This window comes from Columba livia, chromosome 9 (genome assembly GCF_036013475.1).
Source record: "Columba livia isolate bColLiv1 breed racing homer chromosome 9, bColLiv1.pat.W.v2, whole genome shotgun sequence".
NCBI lineage: Eukaryota > Metazoa > Chordata > Aves > Columbiformes > Columbidae > Columba > Columba livia.
Window position 1 is genome coordinate 3,441,238 of NC_088610.1, and position 23,629 is coordinate 3,464,866.

The 23,629-nt window shown below is 38.3% G+C and overlaps 1 long non-coding RNA gene across 19 annotated transcripts in view; it reads left to right on the forward strand.

The window, feature by feature from the left end:
* The window catches only part of LOC110355035 (uncharacterized), a 62,877-nt gene extending 42,330 nt beyond the window's left edge, over positions 1-20,547 (forward strand). For 14 of the 19 annotated variants that reach the window (XR_010474588.1, XR_010474582.1, XR_010474585.1 and 11 more), the window contains 2 exons: positions 17,413-17,737; positions 19,288-20,547. This is a non-coding gene — a long non-coding RNA (uncharacterized LOC110355035). The remainder of the gene's footprint in view (positions 1-17,412; positions 17,738-19,287) is intronic. The other 5 variants (XR_010474597.1, XR_010474590.1, XR_010474586.1 and 2 more) reach the window with 1 other exon arrangement.
* Positions 20,548-23,629: the final 3,082 nt, after the last annotated feature.

The following is a 23,629-nucleotide window of genomic DNA, read 5'->3' on the forward strand; positions in this document are numbered from 1 at the left end:
CATCGCTTGGCCAATCCTGCTTCCCATGGGATGCTGAGACCTGGGATTCCTCTTTTAGCACATAAATTTTGTCACTCTGGCCCTTAAAAATCAAGGTTTTGTTCAACAAGGAGTTCTGTTGATTTTAATTGGATACTTGAATTGAAATAGGAGAAATAGATTATTTGCCCTTATTTACTAAGCAGGACTTTTTTTTTTTCTTTCTTTCCTGGTTATTAATTTCCTTAAATGTAAAGTGACATCTCTGAAATGAAAACAGTTTATTGCTTGCCAGAAGCAAAGACTGCCTGATTTAAGAAATTCAGAATTAAAGCTTTTGAAGCATATCAGGGCATGTTTATAAACCAATTATCCTTGCGAACGTTATCTCTGCTCAATACAGCCTCTTCAGGCCACCACCAAAGCCTCAAACTTCACTGTGCATCAAACTTCACTGTGCATCTTCCCTGACGCAAAATGTTCCATCAATTGCCTAAAATCAGGTCATCCCCTGATTGCAACTTTCCTATCTCAACCCAGGCATTCAAAACCAAACTGAACCAATGTAGAACATATTTGAGGCTGAACAAAAATAAATAACTTAGTGTTTAAGATTAAGTAGTAGGGTCATTATTAATAACTGACAGCAGACAAAGGAGAGCAGTGATGTCTCCAACAGAGCATTTAAATCTTTGCACAACATGCTCTGCTTGTGCTAGGCTGGTTTCACAAACAACAGCTGTGTAGTTCGTTAACATATGAATCCCCTTGAGGTAATTTGGAAAAGCCAAATGTGCTAAACTAAACACCTCATTAAAACAGCACTTTGAAAAAACAAAACTAAAAAAACCCAAACCAAACCCCAAACTAATTTTCTTTTCCACTTTCTTATGTGGAGATGTTCAACAGAGAATATTCTATTGTAAGGAATTCATTCATCTATGTTGCTGAAAATACGGGGGGTTAAAATCAGTAATATGGGGTTTTCTCTGTTAAGATGCACTTGAGACTAAAGTGTCTTTGAAGTGAATTCTGTCACAAAGAAGCAATTAACTGAGGACAATAGCGTTTTCTTTTCCTCCCTGTTACTAAGCTGAAGGCACAGGCAACAAGATTGTACTAAAATATGCAGGACCCTGTTTTTCTTGAATCTGGGGAACAAAGGAACCTGACCAAAGAGGCTCCATGCAGCTGGCCTTGGATGAGATCCAGGCCACCACGTCCACCAGGAGAGCTTCACAGAGATTTCCAGATAACTCTTCCAAAACAAAAACTGCTGGGAAGGGGAGTCTGGTGCAAGTCCAGGTGACCATGTTGAAGATGTTCAGTCCAAAGGCTCTGGCAGAAACATCTTTTGGTTTTGCAGGCTACAGAGGTCTCAGGTGCCTTGGTCAAATCTTCCCACTAAGAGTAATTTTTTACTACCCTTTTTTTATTTGTTCCCAATGCTAGTTGTGTAATTAAAGAGCTTTGTAAGCTCTTTGGTGGTACTGCTAGAAATCTCTTCTGGAAAACAGCCTCTCCTGCCCATATAATGATGATCCATGGAGCACCAAAGCTTGAATGGCTCCTGTGATGTGGCTGTTCTGAAGCCACACAGAAAGTGGGACTTCTCAGAAAAACATGTTTTCTTCTCTGTCTCCAGCTGGATTGGTTGGTGACTGGAAAGAGGGACGTGACTGACACATGTTTCTGATGGTCTACAAGGAATTTTACAATAGTAAGCCATGAATAAATACATTGAGCCTCAAAAACTACTTACTTCTGAAAATATGTAAATTAGACACCTACTTTTTTATCAATGGTTTTTATCACCTACTTTTTATCAATGGTTTATTACATCAGGAGCTTTTTTTTTTAATAGTTGCTCATAGAATGTATTCATTCCTAAATGAGATTGAAAATCTCTCATATTAGTTTAGATGTAGTTTCAGATTTTGATAATAATCTAAAAGACACATAACTGGGAAATTTTTACTCCTACAGTTTTAAGAAGCAACAGGTGTTTTTCCTTCAGAAAATTGTGTGTTAAGGTGTTAGAATTAAAGGGTGCCAATAGGTTAGAGCTATTGGATTTTTTTGTTTGTCTGCTTAGAAAAATCTGATTTGAATGTTCAATTCATATCTGTGTCATGTTTCCTATATCAGGAAAGACAATAACCTAAATAGCAGTGAGAATTTTGAACTTCCATAACAACCATTAAACATGGATAAATACAACCAAACTGTACAACACCGAGGTACTTAAGTGTACTTCATAGTACTTATCTTTTGTTGTAAAGTCCTCATTACTGAAACTTAGGTAAGAAACCTGGTTTTAGGGAGAAGAAAAAAAAAGAGCCAAACCCACAATCTTATTTTTGTTCGCTTTAAAGCATAACTTTGTAACGTGTCGGAATTTCCTTGAGGTTTTGTAAATACTCTTCTGAATTCCTCCCAGGTATTAGTATGTCTTCCAAAAACCAGAAAATACTATTTATTCTCTGCAGGACTCAATCTATTCTTCTTTGAAATCCTGCAGGTAACTGGCTTCCCCCCAGGGTAATCTTTCATACTTCAATAGGCATGTATGTGTGAGTTCAGTCAGAATTAGTATTTTTTAAAAATTCCGATTCCTGTATTGCTGCCAGGTTTTGGACAAGCGCGTTTAGGAAAACTCTATTCCCTCGGCCAGTTTTATGAGTAAATCCTGTGGTTTGGGGATATTTAATGGGCACACTGAATGCAGCTCATGCCCTGACTTCCACATGTAAAATCATTCCAACCCTTCCATTGCTTTTCCACAATTTTGTTCCCTGTGTTCAGTACAATTATACCTTTAACAAATGTAAATGTTCTTACCACTTTTCTTTCAGCACAGTTTTTGGCTTGGCAAATTCAACTTTGACTGTTCCTCTTCCCCTTGGCATTATAACACTATTTTCCAACTTAGTTTGAAGTTTTGTCTGATTTTTATAGCTTAGCAGCTCACATTTGCAGGAACCAAGAGACTCCTCTCTCTATATCCTGCAATAAATACAGGCAGTGGTCCTTACTGGGCTTGGTGCATCTCAGTTTATGAAATAAATGCTATGAGATAACCTTTGAGATCATCAGCATCCTCACTCCCTCCCACCACCCTCCAGACATGGTGCAATCAAGCCCATTGATTTTAAACACTGCCACATTTTGTAGGTTTAAATTGGACTCAACAGCTTCTCCAGTGGCGGTTCCTTCATCTACCCAACATCCAGCAGCTTCTTTCTCAGTTCGGGGAATTATACGCAAACAACAAATTGATTTCTGAGAGTCCCTTTCATAGAATTACCATAACAACAAGCACAGTCATTTAAAGTGTGCCAAAAAATTCAGAGTTTCTAGCTGGTTTCTGAGATGCGACTTAAATTGTTCTATTCAGGAATTCATGGTAGACACAAGATGTTTTGCAGAGACTTTGTAAGCAACTACAGCATAAATCTTTAAACTGTAGTTTTATTTGTAAGCAAAAATTCCTTTGCATATTTGTATTTTCTACAGCATTTGCATAGAGCGTTACTCAAGAATAAGAAGGCTTCAAAATATTTATCTTTTTTCATTTATCTGAAAAGTCTGTCATTTTGTTTTTTTTATATATAATTAAAAAATCCTTCTTTGTTATTTTTCTGATGAATTTAAAGAAATCTTCACAAAAAAAAGCAGAAGACAGTGACAATCTTTCTGAAGAAGCACATTGAAAGCTTTTCAAAGTACTTTATTTACTGGAAAGCTATCGCTGTGGATCATGATAAAACCCAGAGTTTCAGTCAAGCCCACCACACTGCTGCAAGCTTCAATCACAACCCAAGCAAAGCCAAGAGATTCAGATCATGTACTTCCTCTAAAAACAGTAAGCAAACACATTTATGAGTGAGAACAGCTTTTCACCAGATATTGCCAGGTGTTCTTCACCTCTACATTACGCATGTAGCAGGGATTAGGGCAGAATCACTAAATTCTGCATTTTCATCGTGCTCTAATTTAACCTGCACTGACTCCCATGCAGTCAGTCCTGATTTACGCTGATAAGGAAGACTTGTTACAAGAGATGCATGGAAAAACAAAACCAAAAAAAACCAACAAGCCAAATAAATAAATTACTCTTAATTAGCTTTTTATCCTGAGGATTTTGCAGGTAGGGACACCAGACAGTCTTCCCAAAGAACTTGTCCTCCAGTACATAGTGGACTGGGGACTATGGCCAGTGCCGCACTAGTTGTTATGAAAGTCCATGGGATTTTTACTTCTGGACATGATCTTCTAGAAGGTCCCATTTGTTCCCCAAAATGCAGGTCCATCACACTGCAGAGGTTCTGTAAGCTGTACAAATAAATTTTCTATATTTCCATGGTTTCGTAGATTTTCCTATAGCCTGGAAATCCGATTTTTTTTTTTCCTGCTTATTTTCTGTCTTATTTTTTTTTAAGTTAAACCGTTACCTAAGTCCCTTATGGATATTTCTGCCTGTAGTCAGTACCACCAAATTGCAACTAACTCTCCTTTAATGGAAAAATCTGGCCCTCAAAGTTGCTCTGCCTTGCTCTATAAAATGAAATTTCATTTCAAGAGTTTCCATCAGCTCCTGCGTTTAACCGTGTTTCTCCCACTCTAGCATAGAGACCAAAAAAGGAGCAGATCACCACAAAATTGATTAAGAGCAAACTCACATGTGTCACATCACAGTTACCCATTGATTGTAGGTAAAATAGATTTAGAAGTCTTTTCTGAGTGGTAAGTTTCTAGAGGAAGAGATCAAATTACTTACTTTTATATTGCCATAAAGCTATGGAGACTCTTTTTTTCTCTTTTGTGTTTTGAAAGGATCATAACTTTGCTATTATTAACTGACTTGGCCCTAGGACAATCTCCCACTGACATTAAAACCAAACATTACTGTTATTAGGGAATAATTGAGACTTAATAAATGCATTTTAAAATAAATTACTGTGACCTTTTACCTTACAGAATAGATTTCACTATAGAAATACTTTGACCTTAAGAAGATTAAAAATAGGATTTTTTTTTTGTATTTAATAAAACTCACTGCATCATCCATAGAGTACTATTGGATATCTCTGTTATTCATGAAATAAAAGAGCTAAAAGATTTTTAATTAAGTGAGAAACAAATCCAGTCCATAAGACAAGCAGGAAACAAACAAACAAAGCAATAAATAAAGAGAGGTTTAAATACTTGCAAGTTTTTCAATGATGAATTAAATAAGGGGCCAAATACAAGATTTCCTCACCATCCCTGCCCAAGATTTACACCACTAATCAGCCTGTTTTCAAATCCTTAATATAGTAAAGCATTTGCCTTTAAGGCAGTAGTAATTTAAGACTGCTATCGAATGTTTTTCCATTAGGCAAAATAATTATGTCATATATTCTAACAGTGTCTTTGGACTTAAATCTTTTTAGTGAAGGAAATTGTTGGTCAGTTACAATTTGATCGAAAAATCTTGATCAAAAGCCACTGCATTTAGGGAATGCAAGTAAAATGTGATTTTTTCCCTGTATCACAATAATTCAGGAGCTTTCATAAAAATTATCGTTTGAACAACAAGTCATGTGTTATCGTACAGATCCAGTGCATTTTGAGGAAGACATTTGAATATTCAATTATGTATTTTGAAGCCAGCATCAGGGCCTGCACAAATTTAACTTCTGCAAATCCGTATATTAGAACTAACTCATATATTTTACTGTCCCTTTCCATGGGGTTGAGGGACCGTAATTGTGAAGACAGTAAATCTTTACAGTCTATGATTACTTGCTTGCAGAATTTGAAGTTCTCTGCACACATGAGACATGCTTTACTGCCCTTTACTTTGGTGAAACAAACACTGAGCATTTCTGCTTGGGATGTGCATCAGAATTCACCCCAAGGTAAGAACACAGGAAAAGTTAAGGAGATTAGTTTATTACCTGACTGACATTCCAGAGCATTTGAAAAAATAAGATTTGCCTCATTTAACTGAAAGTTGCACTCAGCATAAAGCCTCACCTCCTGCAATTAGATGCTGCCACAGGGAGAGCCTGAGCATCACATTGCTCCCATCATCTCCACCGCTGCACAATATTATCTTGAGCAAATACTTTGACCTTCCTGTGATTTAATATCTATTTTTTTGGAGGGCAGGTTTGTCTCCCCACAGGAAAGATGCTGGTCTGTAAGGCAATCCTGGGCATGGGGTGGCCACAGGAACAGTCAGTATGTCTGTATGCAGTCTCTTCCAACACCACTTGGAGATGCACAACCATTAATATGCATTTGTGCATCTCACTTGGAGAGTGAGACTTGACCTTTTAATCTGGACACCTGCGCTCATTCTGCCAGATTTATAAATCACCTCATGGGATTTTTTTTGCAATCATAAGTAGTCAGGGACCTGGTCTTATGTCTCATCAGCAGAGGTCACCTCCAGGTGACACTTTGGCACTTCTCTGGGTGTCAGCTGTTTTTTTGGATTGAGATATCTAGATTGCACAGGTGTCAGTGGAAGAATCCCACATTTGTGGGAGTGTTGAGACAGGAACTCAAAGGAAATAGAGCCATGGATATTCATATAGTTCTCTAGGTACATGATGGCCAACTATTTAACAACTGTCCTGCCTTCCCATCAGGTAGGGAACATGGTAAATGCAATCCCTGCAAAGCACTCACAGTTGACCCGCTGATGGTGCATTCTCAAGTGTCAGGGTAATAAAAAATAGTTTTATACTACTGGAAAGCCCTGATAGCTCTTAGAGCTGTAATGCCTCATTCGAATATGGCAAATCACTCACTTTTTGTTATGCACAGCTCTGTTCTTCTGGCATTCATCGTGCAGCCTGCACAGCTGAGTCCCATGCATGTCTACAAGTTGCAATGCACAGCTGTGACTGCAGTCCCACTCTGCCTTTGCTACAGCTGCTGCAGGTAGCAACACCGTGGGAGATGGATTTAACCCTTGTCACAGATCTTATTGTCCATACAGGTTTGGTTAAAGCTAATAACAGTGCACCTGCATCTGGAAAAAGTCATATCTCCCCATTGCTGCACAGGCAGGCTCATCCTGAAATCATGTATTGTAGATTGGGTTCCAGTGTACAGCTGTACTGGTGAAATAATGAATGATTTTAGCAGAAAGGTATACATAGAGAATGCTTTGACTTTCGTTGTAAAGTTATCATAAATTTTCTTAGAGAAACAAACCTGTGATGTGGCTTTTGCATTTAGCTGCAGACTATTTGCCCTGTTGCTGGTTAGAGCTATTAATCACACAGCCTGAACTTCAATTACTATTAGGGATCCCAGTTGTCTGTTTGAAGGCAAACTGGAAAAGCACCACTAGAGGTCACTCAAAATTAATTATTACCTAATTAGCACAATTTGACCCTACATTTTAGGATGTTCTACCACTTTTATATTGAAGGCAGCATCATATTTTACTCTTCAGATGATTCCAACGAAACCCAGAACAGCTGGAGATAGAAAATGTTCCTTCAGCCTTTCCCTCATATGGCTCTTTCCAAGAATCCCAAATCAGCTTTGCACTTGCTTCTGTAGGCAGCAAATCTTTCTTTCCTCAGTGATGAGCTTAATAATGCTGGCAATGAACCTCTGGAAGTGTTGGGTTCAGAGGCATTCAGCCGTAGCTGTATTATCTCAAATAGCTGGTCTCCCATTTTGTACAATTCATTTTGGTCTAATTTTCAAGTGAGGGAATATATAGGGGAAAAAGTCTTTAATGGTTCCAGGTCCTTCCCCAACCACACTGTCTCCCTGTAAACTTTTAACCACTGTTATACAAAACAAAAAATAGGTCTTTATAGCAACTGTTTGACTAACTAAAAGAGGTAAAAAGGCAAAGTTTAAGTTTGATTAATGAATATCTGCTGAAATATCTCTGCATGTGTTTAATCAAAAGCAGATGTTCTATTTGCAAGGTTTTTTTTCAGAATCTGTGAAAATGATGATAGCAATTTATCTGCCAAAAACAACAGGAAAAGGGATATCTAATTAATACATCCTATAAGGTCAACACCACCAACTACTGGTGCACAATAAAACATCACCTGGAATATGTAATCAAACATACTTAAGGCACTGAGTCCTCCCATTGCTCAGTAGATAATTCATTTTTGACCAGAGCGAGGAGACTTTCATTTCAAATGCAGCTCAATGTGGCAAAACTCTTGGGCAACCAAGCTCCCATAAAGGATACTCTATAAAAAATGACATACTCTCATTTAATTTCTCTTTTTGGGTTACTGCTGATCCTCTCTCCATCCCCACCCCTTCCACTTAGTCTAGTTGACAAAGAGTGGATTAGCTAGCCAGTTTATCCATATGTATGAACATGACAACCGTAAAGAATATTGCACTTTCCGGAAAAATCATTTAATAACCTTACAAGACCAGCATGTGTGTAACCCGGGGAAAAAGATTATATTGAAGCACTGTAAGATGAGTGAGAAATTTATCAGAGGTTCTGGCCTCCTAGTTGCTTCAACAAGGTAAATAAATAAATATATCATCAGCATCTGAAAAGCTGTATCGCTTCTTTCTCCACTTTCTAGAGAGGTTAAACTTGCAGAGGTAGAAGGAGAGAGCCACAGAATATTAACAGCATACTCACAGACTCAAACAGTGGAATTTGCATGCAATTATTTCTTTAAAAAAGTGAACCATCCTCTAAACTTCTACCCAAGAAGCCAGCAAAGAAAATGAAAGTGATTCTGCATTTATTCTCTCCCTTAAAATATACATACTGTTTCAAGGTGTTCCATGATCTTCAGCATCCTTTGTGTGTATTTCATGTGTCCTGAAGACATTAGCTTTCTAGTATTGATGAAAGTTCTGTCTTGCATCACAATCACATCCACCTGTTCTCCAGGGCAATTGTTGACCCTGTGGTGACCACTTGTTTGGACATGGACCCTTTAGATATTCCTTATTGTATCCACAAAGATTCAAACTGCATTTGAATTAGACAAGAAGTCTTCATGCTAGGCATATAATTCATGTGTTCTCCATTGTAAAAGGGGCTGGATAAAGAAGAATAAGGGCAATTCAACAGAAATCCTGCTTAAAATCCAAGCTTATCACAGCTTCATCTTTGGGAGACATCTGCTGCTGAAGTTCTTACTCTAGGGAGAGGAAAAGATCTATTTAACATACTCACCTTCTCCTGAGCTTGCACAGAGATGCTTGCTGAACTGTCACCATGCAATAAAATACAATTTTAAAAAAATCAAGGAGGAATAAGGTAGTAAGCAGCCAAAGCTTTAAGGCTGAAGTAGAGAAATGCAAGAGGTCTGCCTTTTTTTAAATAGCAGCTCTAATTAGGGAAGAAGCCCACACCAAAGAAGAGTTAATATAAAAAGGCCAATGGTTGAAGAGTCTTACCAGAGAAAATAAAAATCAGGTGGGCTCAGTCAGGGAAATTGCCCTTAATTTTAAAGGAAAATTACAGCTTTTGATATGCAAATAGCTATAAAACTCCAAAAGCCTTGAATATCAGTTACCTAAAGCTATCAGTTGCCCCAGCTGGGTCACCATAGAGCAATTTTTCTAATTAGATATCCCTTGTCTCCTGATCAGTCTATTTTTCTGCCCATTGTTATACTAGCGACTATTGTAAAATATTATCAGTTGGGGCAAATCATCTCCTATTCCTTTCCTTTCCAGCTCCCAAAAAAAACACCAAGTAGCAGCAGAGAAAAGCTCCTAGCAAGAATTCTACCCAGCTGACACAACGATTTGCAGACTTCTTTCCCCCTACAAACCTGCCTTTTATTCTGTATGCCTCATCATCAAAAAGCTGAGTTCCAGTTTACATCATCTTCTAAATCCCAGCCACATGAGCATCCTCCTCTCAATACCCTGAACAGATTTAACCCAAAAATAAGAAAGTAGAGAAAACCCAAACTTTTCTCGTTGAAATGCATGCACAGATTTTGTTTTTTCCAGTCTTCAGTGTTACTTTTTTTAATTAGACTTTTCTTTTAAAAGTATTGAGTGCTGCAGAATAAATGTAGGCTTCTCACTTAATGTTAAAGTCTTCATAAAGGTATAAAATAACTTCACATATAGTGGGGTTTACATGCTTTGATTTTTGCAATTCTTCAGTGAAGGTTCAAGGTTTGCTTCAAAACTAGCACTGAAAATTAAGGGAAATAAGACAATTATGATGTATTAGTGAAATTATAAAGCAGAAATCATGGTGGACATTATAATCAAATGTGTGGAAATGATGACTCTCTGAACTCATATAGCATATGCTTTTTATTTTAAACTGATCCGTACACTGCTTTTGTAATTCTCTAAAAGCCTATAAAAACACGGACAATTCATTTAACATGGCCCCATCAATCCAATCAAAAATCATAGGCTGTAAATTATGACACTGTCACAATCAAAATATCCTGCCTTATTAAATTAAAAGGCATTTTGTGATCGCTGTGGCCATTTCTTCTGTTGCTTATATTCTGCTTTCTCTGGGTGAGGACTGTGACCAGCACTGCTTTGAGCTTTGTGTCTCCTGCTCTCCCTGGTGAAAAAGGTCAAATGTGAAAAGGTATTTTTTCTTTTAAAGAATAAATTTTGAGGGAAATCTCTCAAATGAACCAAATAAAAGAGAGAACGTTATTTCCTAACCAAGCTGAAATATGATACAAGAAGACCCAGCTAGAAGTAGCACAGCCGTAGGAAACCAGTGGAACGAAATTCAGTAAAATATGTAAAACCTTACAAAGGTGAAGGTGAGTTTGACATGCTTGGTCTGCCCCTCTCATGGTCCTGAGCACCGAGATGTGTGTGCCCAAGCGGTCTGGTCAGGGTCACTCGTGTGTGACAGGGGACAAGAGACATTGCTGACATCCTCACTTTATCCTCTGGCTTCTTGAGTGAAGAGAGTAAACTAATTCTGGATGTGCCTTTAGAAATTGGTGTGGGCCAGGATATTTTCCCTCATTATTTTATGGTCCCAGTTCTGCTCTTCATCTTCCTTTCACCTTATCTCATTTGGTTTCCACCTTCTGTAGCAATCAAAAAGATGCCATTCTTTTAACCCCTGTTTTGCTGGTGCTTTCCATGCATTTCCATTCCCCTGCCTTTATATCCATCAGCAGCCTCTGCGCAACAAACTCTGTCTGGTTATGAAACAGTCACCATTAAATCATTAAATCCCAGCTTGCTCCACTCTGTACTTTGTTTTAGTTACTTTTACCATGACAGGCTCTGTAGCTGCATACACAAATTCCAGCATATGCAGCCACCCCCGCAGCAGAGAGATCCTGGAAGCGCCTGCTTGCTGAACACAGATTTCTTTTGCCATTGCACATGGTAAATCCTGGAATCGCTGCAGCTTGGAAATTGTCCCAGATAGGGGACACAAGAGAGATTGGGATTCACATGCTGGAATCAAACTCCCTACATTTAGTGACAAAATCTTGGACACGGGCTCTAGCCTCTGAAGATGGGAAGAAAAGAGTGCTCAGCTAGTATTATCTGGTAATGTGAAGCTAACTACAGATAAAAGGTCTTCCTGTGTCCAGAAAAAAAGCCATTACACTGGCTTATATTGGAGCGAGACATGAAGGATTAGTGACGAGGTGGCCTGACGCTGCTGCTTTGCTGGTTACATGCATCCAACGACCTTCTCCAAGAGCCCTGTGTTTGCAAATAGAAGGAGAAATTCAGAGCTCAGTGATTAATGTTGGCTTTGGAGATTTTTGGGTGCCCAGAGCAGGAGTTTTGAAGCCCAGCAACATGTTAGCAGGTATTCAGCACCTGTTGTGTCAAGGTAACCAGTGACACTACTCTCAGAAAAGTAATCACTAAAAATGATGTCTCTAGCCAAGCATTTTCATATATCCACATGCCTGTAAGTAGGTTGGATTGTTTGTTTGTTTATGTTTAGCATTCATGGGAGAATCCTGGAGAGGCATTAGAGGACATTTAGCAGTTCAGTTAGCTTGCACACTCAACATAATCTCATACGTTGGCATTGTCAGTGCCGGGCAGGTTGACCATCAAGCCGAGCACAAGCAGAACCAGAGCAAAGCCTTCCCAGACTTAGGCAAGAAATCTGGATGTCTGGGTTTCCCAGAACACCTGATGTTATTACTCAGACATCTTGCAGTGAGGTGAATCCCTGGGCCATGAGGCAACACTAAAGGCTAATCCAAAGCTGTGGAGACTATGCAGACACATCTAGAAATTTCTCATCTTTGAATGAAAGCATTGATAGGCATTGAGAATACAATATGTATCACCTGCAGGTGGGCCATAAAGATGCTCTTTTCCTTTTTCATAGTCTCTATATCTTCCTCAAACTTTGGCACGGCTCTCTATGCAGACCTGGAAGTCTGAATTGAGATGACAATTTGCTCCTCTCCTTGCTAATTGGAACTAGAGCACAGATATCTGAGAAGAGAAAAATGATGAGCTGGCTTCTTCGCATCTGCTCTGTTTGTCTTCATTTTTACTCTTCTACTGTCTCTCCTGCTCTGCTAAGCTGCCAGTCATATCCTGGGGACACTTTCTCTATTTGACAGCTCGGAGGACTGTCTGACTTTCTATCATCTCCAGTGTATGATTTTAGGTCCTGAGGCTGAGACACACCATCTGGAAACTGGACCTGTGGACAAGGCGGCTGCTCAGAAAGTGCCTTGTGGTTACAGGTCTCCTCATTACCACCATGACAGCTGCTTTGGACCTTGGAGATGTTAATTGCTAACGAAGGAGCATTGTCCTCCTTCTCCTGACCTATATCTTCTCCTTGCTTGGCTCTAGAAGAGCTGGTGGCTGAGTTGCCTCTGGCTCACCTCAATCGACTCAATTTATTTAAGGGTTTTAAATCACTGCATATTAAAACCTCACTGATGGAGGTACCACATGCCTTTCCTTTGCCCACAGACAATGATTTCATCTTATTAGTCTTAATGTCAGATTTTAGTGCTGCATGCTGCACTGTTGAGCAAGGGCTCCTACAACTCCCAGAATGGAGCAGCTTTACAAGAAAAGAAATACTGGACAGAATAATTTCTTTTTTTCTTTCAATAGTCTCCAAAATAGGCCATGACTGACAAGTCTGAGGCAGAGGGATTTGAAGCACTTGATTTTCTTTTTTCAGGGTACTTTATATTGAAACAGTGGCTGCCACTGCCATTACAGGGAGGATTATGAGAACATTCAAAGGGCTGAGACCTTAGCTGGGCCTGAGGACACTTATAAGCTCTGTTTTTCTCTACTGCTCTATCCTATCAGATTTCTTTTTCCCTCTCGTTGAAATACTAACTTATATAATTACCTAATTCATATCAATTTGCAAGGCAATAAATGGAACAAAAAAGCTCCTGCCTGCATACTTTAGAAACACCAGCATTACCTAGAAATACAAATAAATCAAATAAGCATCTCAAACACCTAAAGTGACATGTAGCCACATTTAATTCCCGCACTGAAAGCTGCTGAGCCTATGAAATGTAGTGAAAATGCAAAGCACAAAGCAAAAATGTGCCAGCCTCTTTAGAAAGCTGCGCTTGTCATTGGCAAGGGCTGGTTTGCATTAGAGCCTCTCAGCCCTTTGACTGATCTGTTTCTTCGGTGTAACAGCTGCCTACAGGTTGTACCTACACAAGCGAATCGAATGTGACACAAAGCCAGAACATTGCGGTATGTTGCTTCTTGTACTAATAAATATTTAAGGATGAAGCCTAAGTGCTGCTTCTTCAGCATCAGATCCTTCTCCTTTGCAAAACAGTAAAAAAGAACTTGCAAATTGCTATCCATAAAGGAAAATATATAAAGGATGTTGACAAGCCCATGGTAGAATCATTTTGGTTGGAAGAGACTCTCAGGATCATTGAGTCCAACCATATTATGATAATGGGTCATATTTTTTGGAATGTTTTTTGGTTCTCAGTAAAATTCCTTTTCCCTTTCCCTTTCCCTTTCCTTTTCCATTTCCATTTCCCTTTCCCTTTCCCTTTTCTCTTTTTGCCAATCCTGTCCCTCTACCTATAGGTCAACCATGAGGAAGTGAAGAAAATAATTACCTATAGGCCACACTTCAAGGTTCTTTTCTTCATGAAATTTTGTTTAGGAAGGGGAAGAAAAGCGCGTCAGCCATTGAGGGTTGGAGCATCCTTATCCCCTCTTCTCCCATTTAGTGTCAAGCGACTTACCCAGCTCAGTCCTCAATGACGTTCCAATGTCCCGGCTCCAAATGGCGATGCCAAAACTTATCATAAGCTCACCTTGCCTTGTCAGTTCGGTGGCTCTGGGATAAGCAATCACAGCTTTGCCAGAAACCCTGAAAATAATATTTGTAGAGTTCACATGACAAACAGGTATGGGTAGAATGCATTTACAAAACCAGACAATGTTAATTGCTTCCAGGAATGTCTAGGGATTACTCTACCTGAAAATATTTGAGCTTTTTGATGAAAACTCATATGTTGTGGCACACAGACAGCAAAGCAAACATTTCACTCATTTCCTCTCTGGATTTTGAAATTGAGCACAAAGGGAAGAAAATGCAGCCTGTACTAAAAAAAACCAAACCAACCAAAACAAAAAAACAACACAACCAAACAAAAAAAGAAAACAAACAAACAAAAAACCCCCCACATCTGTGTTCAGGGGTCCATTTCAAAACTCCTTATCCAGCTGTGTTGGCTTTCATGGCTGGACAGTCTTTTGATTGAGTAGAGTAGGTCATGAATTTGGGATTTACTTCTAGAATCTCAAGTGCCTACACCTCTTGGGGCATTTCTTGCTTGAAAATTAGGAAATCAGGAGAAAATAAAAGGGAGAAAGTACCTCAGTATTTTCTTTTAGGAACACCTTCCATCCTTAATTCTACAATGAGATTTGGCTTCTGTGGATGTTTTTCTCTGGGTTAGATTAAATCCTGTAGTATAAAAGTTGTTGTTTCACTTGCTGTGAATATTCTTTCTTTTTTATCAGGAAAGCCCCTCAATCAGAGAATAAAATCCTAAGGCCAGTTTTTGTGTGGCAGGATTTTTATTGATATAAAAAAGCAATGACTTTCCAGCAGCTTTATCTTTAATGTGCCAGGAAATTTCCACTGGTTCAGTGGGACCAGGAGATATCTTTGGCTTCACTATGGGTTTTACTTTTATTCTGGAATACCCATTTGTTTTTCTCAACTGGTGGAAGAAAATCAACAAATATAAATGTACTTTCTTAATTCTGAATGCTGGTGTGTAGTTAGATTGAGGAAAGCCTGAAAACCGATACTATCAATGGAATGCTGTGGAATAAAATCACCATTTAAAATTCATAGTTTCTGTTTTTATGAGATATGAATCCATTCTGTTTCATTATAAACTAGAAAGGGTTTTTCACTGGGATCCCAGAAGTAAACTGTAGTCAAGAAGATGGAACTGAGATTCAGAATGACTATTTTGGACCTGTGATCTTTGCATAGGATAATTAATGCTGCAGCCTGACACAAGACAAGGAAACATGGTTAGGAAACATATCCATAGAAAATATATTCTACAGAAGTGTACATTCACTTTAAAGGAATCCACATCTGACTTTCAAAGTATCTTTGTCAGCATTCCCATTAGGCTTATTTAGTTAATATAAGTTCACTCCAAGAATTCTTACATTTTAGGTGGGAGCTATCTAAAATTCTGTAAATACTATGTTCCTTCCACACTGTGTTGCACACTGGGATGCTTGGGTTGTCATGGGCAAATCAGAAGAGAAATAACATGGAGCTTCAGCCTCAAAAAATATAAAAGTCTGTTTTCTTCCATCATGCATACAGAGTATATCCCAAAACTTAAAAAAAAAGTGGAATTTCAGAAGTAAATATGAGGTTGGATTGGATTGGATTGGATTGGATTGGGTGAATCCAGGAAGTGGATTTTCGATACTGAAGGACTCTCATTTTGGAGGGTGATTTAAGAGCTTTGAATGTTGTTGTCATCCTGAGTGTTATGAAATGCATGCATCTCGCCGTGCTGTCTGAGATCCCTTCCAGCTGTTTCAAAAGAGAGCTTATTGTCGTCTGTGGGCAAGATTGTTTTGCACCACAGCAGATATTAGAAGGAAGCCTATGTAATCATTTATAGCATGTGTGCATCTTAACACTGTAGCTGAATTTTTTAGGATAGGCTGTAATAAATTCTGGCATCACGAGTTTTCTTCATCGTTTCTCGTGTTTCTCCATCTCAACAAAACAAAATAAATGAAAAAGGACTCCTAGTGTGCCAGCAGTGAGCACTGTAGGTTAAGAAGACACAAAAAAAAAGGCAAAATAATTGTTATGCTATACAACGCGTACTCACAGTCAATAGCCCATGAAGAAGTAATTTATGTAGACATATTGACATTGCAAATTTTCAATGTCCTCTTTAAAAAGACACTATTTCTTCTGAATTTTCTTCAGATCTGAATGACAGAGGTCTCTGAGTCCCGAGAAAATGCTAAAGGACCTTGAAATAAAATGATGTCATAAAGGCTGGCAGTGATACACTCCTCCCAAGTTTTCAGCACAATTATATGCTTATTACTTTGGAAGAGTTAGAAAACAAGCAAGCTGCAGCTTTTAATGAAGCTTTCATAGCAGTGAGAACTATGAAAAAGCATTTAAAGCAGCTCATCTCCTCCTCTATTCAGGCTCTCTTTCATTTCCAGAGGCAGTTGCGATGAGAAATTGGATGCTATCCAGTTTGGATTTATAAGGAGGCAGAAAAGGAGATAATGGCGGAAGTATGTGCTTTTTTCCTCCATGTAAATTCAGATCATCTGTAACATTTGATCAGATTTTGAGGAACACGAGACAAAAAAGCAGCAGATATTTCCAATCATGCATTTCAAAACCTTAAAAGAGCTTCTCAGAGTCTCCCTCTATCCAGAACTGCTTCAGACTTCTCTCTTTCGTTATTTTTTGGGAAGATGTAGAACATGACTATTTACTTAGCTCTGCTATCTGATTATAAAATCCTGACTCAGGGCATCTAAAAGTTATGCTTACAATGCACAGACATACATCCCAGCCCTTTGCACTGTCATGCTGCCACCCTAACAAGCTAGAAATATGTATGTGAGTGGAGAAGACATTTCAGGATCAGAGGAACAGTCAGCCAACTATATATTAGTGAGATTGATTTCCTTGTCAGTCCATAAAAACTAAATGTGACCCCAATGGAGACATTTTTTTATTATGGGGAAGCAATTTTCTTAGCCTTTTATGACACTGTTTTTATTACCAGCATGATTCACAATTCTCTAATTAGAGAGCACAATATTGTTATACTAGATTTTACTCTTCGATTCACATGTGCACGGGCATTCCAAATGCCATAAGATGGTGTATTTGTGCAATAAGGCTGAATAATACTCCCTTGAAAAATATATTTATTTTCCTTCTTTTTTTCTTCTTTACAGAGGTCAGTGGGCCACAATATTTTAATATGGTTTTGCTCTAATCCTGTGACCTTACATATGCACTTGAAAAGAAGTGGTAAGGCTGAACAACCCAATCATTTGTTTTTCTGTTTAAAAGAGCTTATCTGAAACTTTGCAAACAGAGCTTATTTCAGGTTTTATTTCTAAAAGTATACACAGCCCTTAAGTGCAAAAAGGAAAAAAATATCAATGTATGCAAACTTGTTCAAAGTACTTGAAGACGTGAACTTACTTTATCCTTTTGTGCTCTCTGGTAGGTGACCTGGCTTTGTGTGCTACCATGGAACCACCACAAGGGACTGAGGTATGAAGCCATCGCTTTGTAGGTGCCTAAAACTTGACCAAAAGAATTCAGCTTTGGAATGGATATTACTTGTTGTTTGTCTGTTTATTTTCTTAAGAATTGCTATTCATAGCAGAATATGAAACCCAGACTTGGAGGTAACCAAATATGAAACATTTCCAAAAAGTTTCTGGACGACTGTGAAGAAGTCTCATCATGCAGCAAACTGTTAATACCAGAGAGGGTACAAGTTGCCCCAAATCTTTCTTTACCAGACCTTGAAGAGTCATAACTCTTTGGCATTTTGAGGGACATTGTGAATCAATTCCCTACTCAGGATTTCACTTTAAAGATCCAGTACAGTCCTAAATGTTGACTGTGTGGAAATGGTTCCTCTATTTTTCTTCTTCTTTTTCTTTTTTTATCTGAAGTCTGTATATATTTCACTGCTCAGAAATCAATGAAGGGGTTTTACAGCAGGTCTAGTAAAGTGCAGTTCTCCAATTACAACCTAGCTGTAAAATATACAGTAGGGTTTTTTCCTTTTTACTTCCCAGGAGTAAGTTTTGGTCATGTCAGTTAAACCCACCTAAAAGAAGGAGAAAGAAAGAAAGAGAGAAATGACTGTTCAGTGAACCTCAGGAGAGTTATGAAGTTATACAGCCTCAGAAGGATTTTAGGCAGTTTTATATTGCCCAGCTCAGCTCACATTTATATCACCTGTCTCAGGGCCTGCAATGAGCTGAGCTATGTGCTTGATGGAGAAAAGTACCTCTACTGACTGATGTATCTAAAATATCTGGTTTGGATATGGCTGGATGACAAAGAAAAGAGGGTTGCTAGCTGCACAGGAGATGAGCTTTCTGTAATATATTTAATGTAGCAATAAATTTAATGAGGCTCAAAAAATGTACATAGAGGAAAACAAAGAATCAGTAAAGAGATAGGATTTTTTTTTAAAGTTAAACACTTCCATGTGAACTTAGTTATGTCCAAATTACTGCTTGAACTTGGAGGAAGAAACACTGCAGCAATCTGGAAGGCTGTGCTGCAAATGTAACTGCTGTTCTAGATAAAAAGATAAACAGATCTTTATTCAGTGTAATTATCCAATTATGCCTGGATTTTGACTATGTGAGACACTCAAAAAGCCTTCCAAGAGCCTGGAGATACTCTGAAGCACAATGTTCTGCCAGTAAAGATTTATCTCCAGTTCCACCTGATAAGGTTTTCATCTTGTTTTGAGAAGCACAATTTACCATACTCAGCACACTGTATTGCGTTCATATATGTAGAGAAGAACTGGATTTATTATCTTCAGGCTTCCTGCCACTAAACTCAGCAAATTGGCTGTTCATGGTTCCACCAAATTTTTCTAGTGCTCCGGGAGAAACTGAACTGCAAACTTTGGCTGGGAAGCTAAGAACTTGTTGAGAAACTCCCAAAAGAGAGAAGAGATATATAGCTGTTATTATAATTAGTAAAGTAGTGAAGAGATATAGGAGATGGTTATGATATCTCAAAGAACCCAAATAAATTGAGCTCCATTTCTCTTGATGTCTTTTGTGTAGAGGTAGATCAGCTGATGTCTATCACATTCAACAGTAGTATCCAGTTGTAGCAGAGCTGATGGAGGCTGGTCCTCTTCCTTACAGTCCCCAGAAGGTGCTGGAACACATCCTCATTGAATCTGATGCCTAACATGGGCAGGATGAGAAGCCCTTCAGCCAGCAAGGGTTTACCAAGACCAACACGTGCTTGGCCAACCTGACTGCCCTCCCTGGTGAGATGAGAGACCATACGGAGCTTCCCCAACCTCCTCCTCTAAAGCCAAGAGGTCTTTCCTTTCCCAGTCAACACTTCTACTACAATATGAAAAAGAAAAAGAGGGAACGGAATCCTAAATTTTTCAACTTCAGGTGTTCATCAACACTGTTTTATTTTCCACATTGGATTTTTGGTTTCCATTAAAAAGAAAAAAATAAATAATCTTATCTGAACACAAATTTGGCTGCTTTCAGAGCCTGAAGAGCATCTTACACGTGCAAAGAAGGAGAGCGAAGCTTGTGAGCCCTGTGTGAAGGCCCTGGGTACATGTGACACCCAAACCTCCTCAATATATTTTGATTATTTCCTTCTCATTTCTGTTCAGCCCTGTGAATTCTAAATCCCTCTTCTTCCTTTGTCTTTTAAATGCTATTTGTACCATTTTATCCTCAGTGTTCCTTTTTTTTTTTTAATCCCTTCCATAAAAAGCAATAAAATATTAATGTGGCATAAAAAAATCTGTCTGTGCTGGGACTCTCTTGAAACCATTGATGAATCCATGAATAAAATATGAATCTTTATTTTGCTTGTGGTATATCAGATTTCGCATGTTTATTATATTTTCTGTGAAGTGAGGTTGTCCAACAAAGTTTTTATTCATTTGTTTGCCTGCTTTTATTTTAGGTAGCCCTTGATTTATTAACCTTTGAAAAAGCTAATGTCCGACATAGTCTTACATGAAACATGAAACTTTCATTTGGATCAATTTGCTAGTCTCTCTCATCTGAAAAAGGAAGAAGAAAAAAGGAAAAATAAAAAGAAACTGTGCTTATCCCAGAAAATGCATATTTTTTTTCACCCTTGTGCTGTTGAGTTGCATCTTCCAGTATTACCTTGGCCTGAGAAAGAGTCTTTTGAATGCGATGAGTGATGTTCACTGTAAAAAAACCCCAAATCCCCAAATCTGGAGTATTGTGACTTTTTTTCCCCAATGTATCTTTCTTTTTCTTTGGCAATCTTAATTAACATTTTTATTCCAATTACACACTAATTTGAAAATTGAAGTGTGGGTGTATTTTTGTTTGTTTTTGGGTTTTTTTTGTGTTATTTTCGGGTTTTTTGCTTGTTTGTGTTTGTTTGGTTGTTATTTTTAACTATAATAATGTCTTCGTCTCCTTGTGCAAGCCCGATGGCAACATAAATCTGAAGCAGTTTTTCTGGAGATGTCTGCACTGCCTACATTTCTGCTGGTTTGCTGACAAAGGATCTGCTTGTTTGCGTGACATGTTCTTGAGATAATCTTATCAGAGATGAATTTTTTATAACACTGATTTTCTAACAATCCTTTTAATGGAGGCAAAAGACGATTTGGGGTTAAATCTGTGAAACAGAGACAAAGAATGCATGATGAACAACTGTCTCTTCAAGGGATGATAACAAAGAGCTGCTGGCATAAACTAAGAAATCACTGACTATTTAGGTTCTGTTGTTTGTCTCTATGGGGCATATACTATTTAGAATATAGATATTCCTGCTCCAGAAATGCAGGTGAAAATTCTGATAAGCTGGATATTACAAGTTTATTTTGGAGCAGTCTACTCATTTAATGAAAAGCACATTATTCATGTAGAAAAGAGTAAGAAAGATGCTTGGGAATCCTTAAAAAATACACAGATACTAGAACATTAATATGCAACATTAACATATGAGGTCTTTTAAAATTCATTCTGAAAGAGATCTTTCCAAGTTTGGTGACTGTATATAGTATTATGATATGTACATAGTATTATGCTTTATAGTTGTACTATAGGCGTATTTCTTATTAAATATTTCTCAGGTAAACTCTGCTTCATGCTTAACACGACACTAAGTCCTAAAGCTCAGCAACAGCCATCCAGAGAGGAGACAAATAAAAAGGAAACTGAAATACATGCAGAGTTTTGGCTTAAGCTGGAAGGGTGAGGAAAAGGGGACTGTCAGGCGATGTCCCCTGATGAAAGTCCTCTAAACTCACAAACCTAAGCTGAGCTTCAAGAGAAAATGTGGTGTTTGGCTTACAGTACTTTCTGTAGTATGTTAACATTTATTACTAATGATTAATGACATGGTGGATAACTACCACCATGTTAATGCAATGCAGTGCAGAGGATTTTGTTTCTTTCTTCTTCTAAACAAAGTTCATCTGCACAACACACCCAAAGCAGCGTCTTTCCTTCTGGTCTTCCAGTAATTCACTGCTATTCCTTAAAATATAAATCAGGTGATTAATAACTAGAGAAAAAAGAAAGGAACCACTAGTAATTTTCCAGAAATGTTTCTTATTATAGGATTAGGACCATTCCAGTGAAGTGTGATCAATGTGAGCCTGGGTTACCTTGCCCTCCATCACAGGTTGCAACCCAGCACACCATTGAAGAGCTCTCTTAGAAATAAACAGATTTTTCTCCACAAATCAGTAGCAGCACCTGCCTTCCCTGTGAAAGAAGCAGGTATGGCTAATTACCAGCTAATTGCAAGTGCATTTTTAGACCCTTGAGAAAAAGTGCACAGCTGGGGAAGGAGCATCTCCAAACAACTTTGTGACTCTGTTGTCTACCTTCTTGGGTCTGTAACTGGCTCAGTTCGTAAAACACTGATAATAACTTGGAAAACGTTCAATCAGGTGAAAAGGGGAAACTCTGAGGAGGGTATGTGGAGTGAAGATTAGTTGCTGCAAAGGCCAGAATTGTGGCGCTGAGGGATTTTCATGGGTGGAATGTGACAAATCAAGACCTACCCACAGACACACTGCAGGTAAACAAGGGGCTCTTTTGAAAGACTACTTAAGCTATGCTCATGACTGAAATATAAGATGATAGGACTTATGTTACCTAGAAGATTAAATTAATTTGCTGAGCAGTGGGAAAATACTTTGCACTCTCTTTTCAAGGAGGAATCACAAGTTTCCACATTTTTTAATATTTTTTTTTGAGTGAAATGCTCCCTAGAGGAATGACGGTCATTGTCTCTTGTGGAACTCAGACAAAAGAAACTGCTTTATCGATTGCTACTCCTCACTGCAAAGTTGTAATTAAAACTAAGTATTAAAACTGGTTACAGTATGACCTGGCACTCTAGAGCTGGCTGTGTACAATAAAAATCACATCGTGTTCTCCTCATCGGGAAAGCCATCCTGAATCCAATTTCAAAGTTCTGCAGTGGTAATTGAAGGCTGCAGGATGTTGTTCAGCAAAACTTAAGATTAGGATTTCGCTGAGGACGTGTCAGCAGGCAGCTACATCTCAGCCCCATCTTGTGCAAATCCCGGGTAGGCGGTGTTGCAGAATAGGGCTTAATATCGCAACGAGCTGAAAAGTCTATTACTCTGCATCCTCAAGAATTAAGAGCATTTAAGGTGTGCGTTAGGCAGTGGATACATCTTATTTTTTGTCAGCAATTAGTTTTAAAAAAAACAGTATTGATTTTTTTTTTTTTTTAACTGCTAATTTCTGTATTGTGGCAGCTTGATTGGGTTTATTTTTTGCCTGGGAAGAATAATAACACTGCCAGATGATCAGTCTCCAAGACTGGAAGATCATTCTCTGAGTACATAAACAGTATGAATACACATGCATTAAATATATTTTTAAATAGAATTAGGATAGTGTATGTTTAAACAGGAAAGGTCAAGTTTAAGCCCTCAGGAATCTCATTTAAAAGAAACCAAAGCCTGCACTTCTATATCCATTTACTCTCGCTCACGTTTCACAGTGGAAATTGCCTCTATTACATTTTATTTAATTATTTTCTTCGAACTGGAAATGGGTGATTTTTAAAATGTTAGTAGTTTGTATTGAGTTCTCAGACCCTGGGACCTCACTGTGTAAGGATGTTGTAAATTTGCACAGTGTCTCTGTCTTTGACCCCAGAACTACCCCAGAACCTTGAATTTGTCAACTTTTGAGCTTTTTTTTTTGAAATGAGCAAGTGCACTGAGATCTTATCTAGCTACTGATTTGTGGTAGTTGCTGATCTTATATGCCTTGCTGCTAGATGGATGATACGAGTTGTAAATTACTGAGGCAAAGAAAAGGGTAGCTGGTGAGATTACTAATCAATTTTCTAAAGAATTATGTAGCAGAAAGGCCAGCTTTAAATTGTTACATA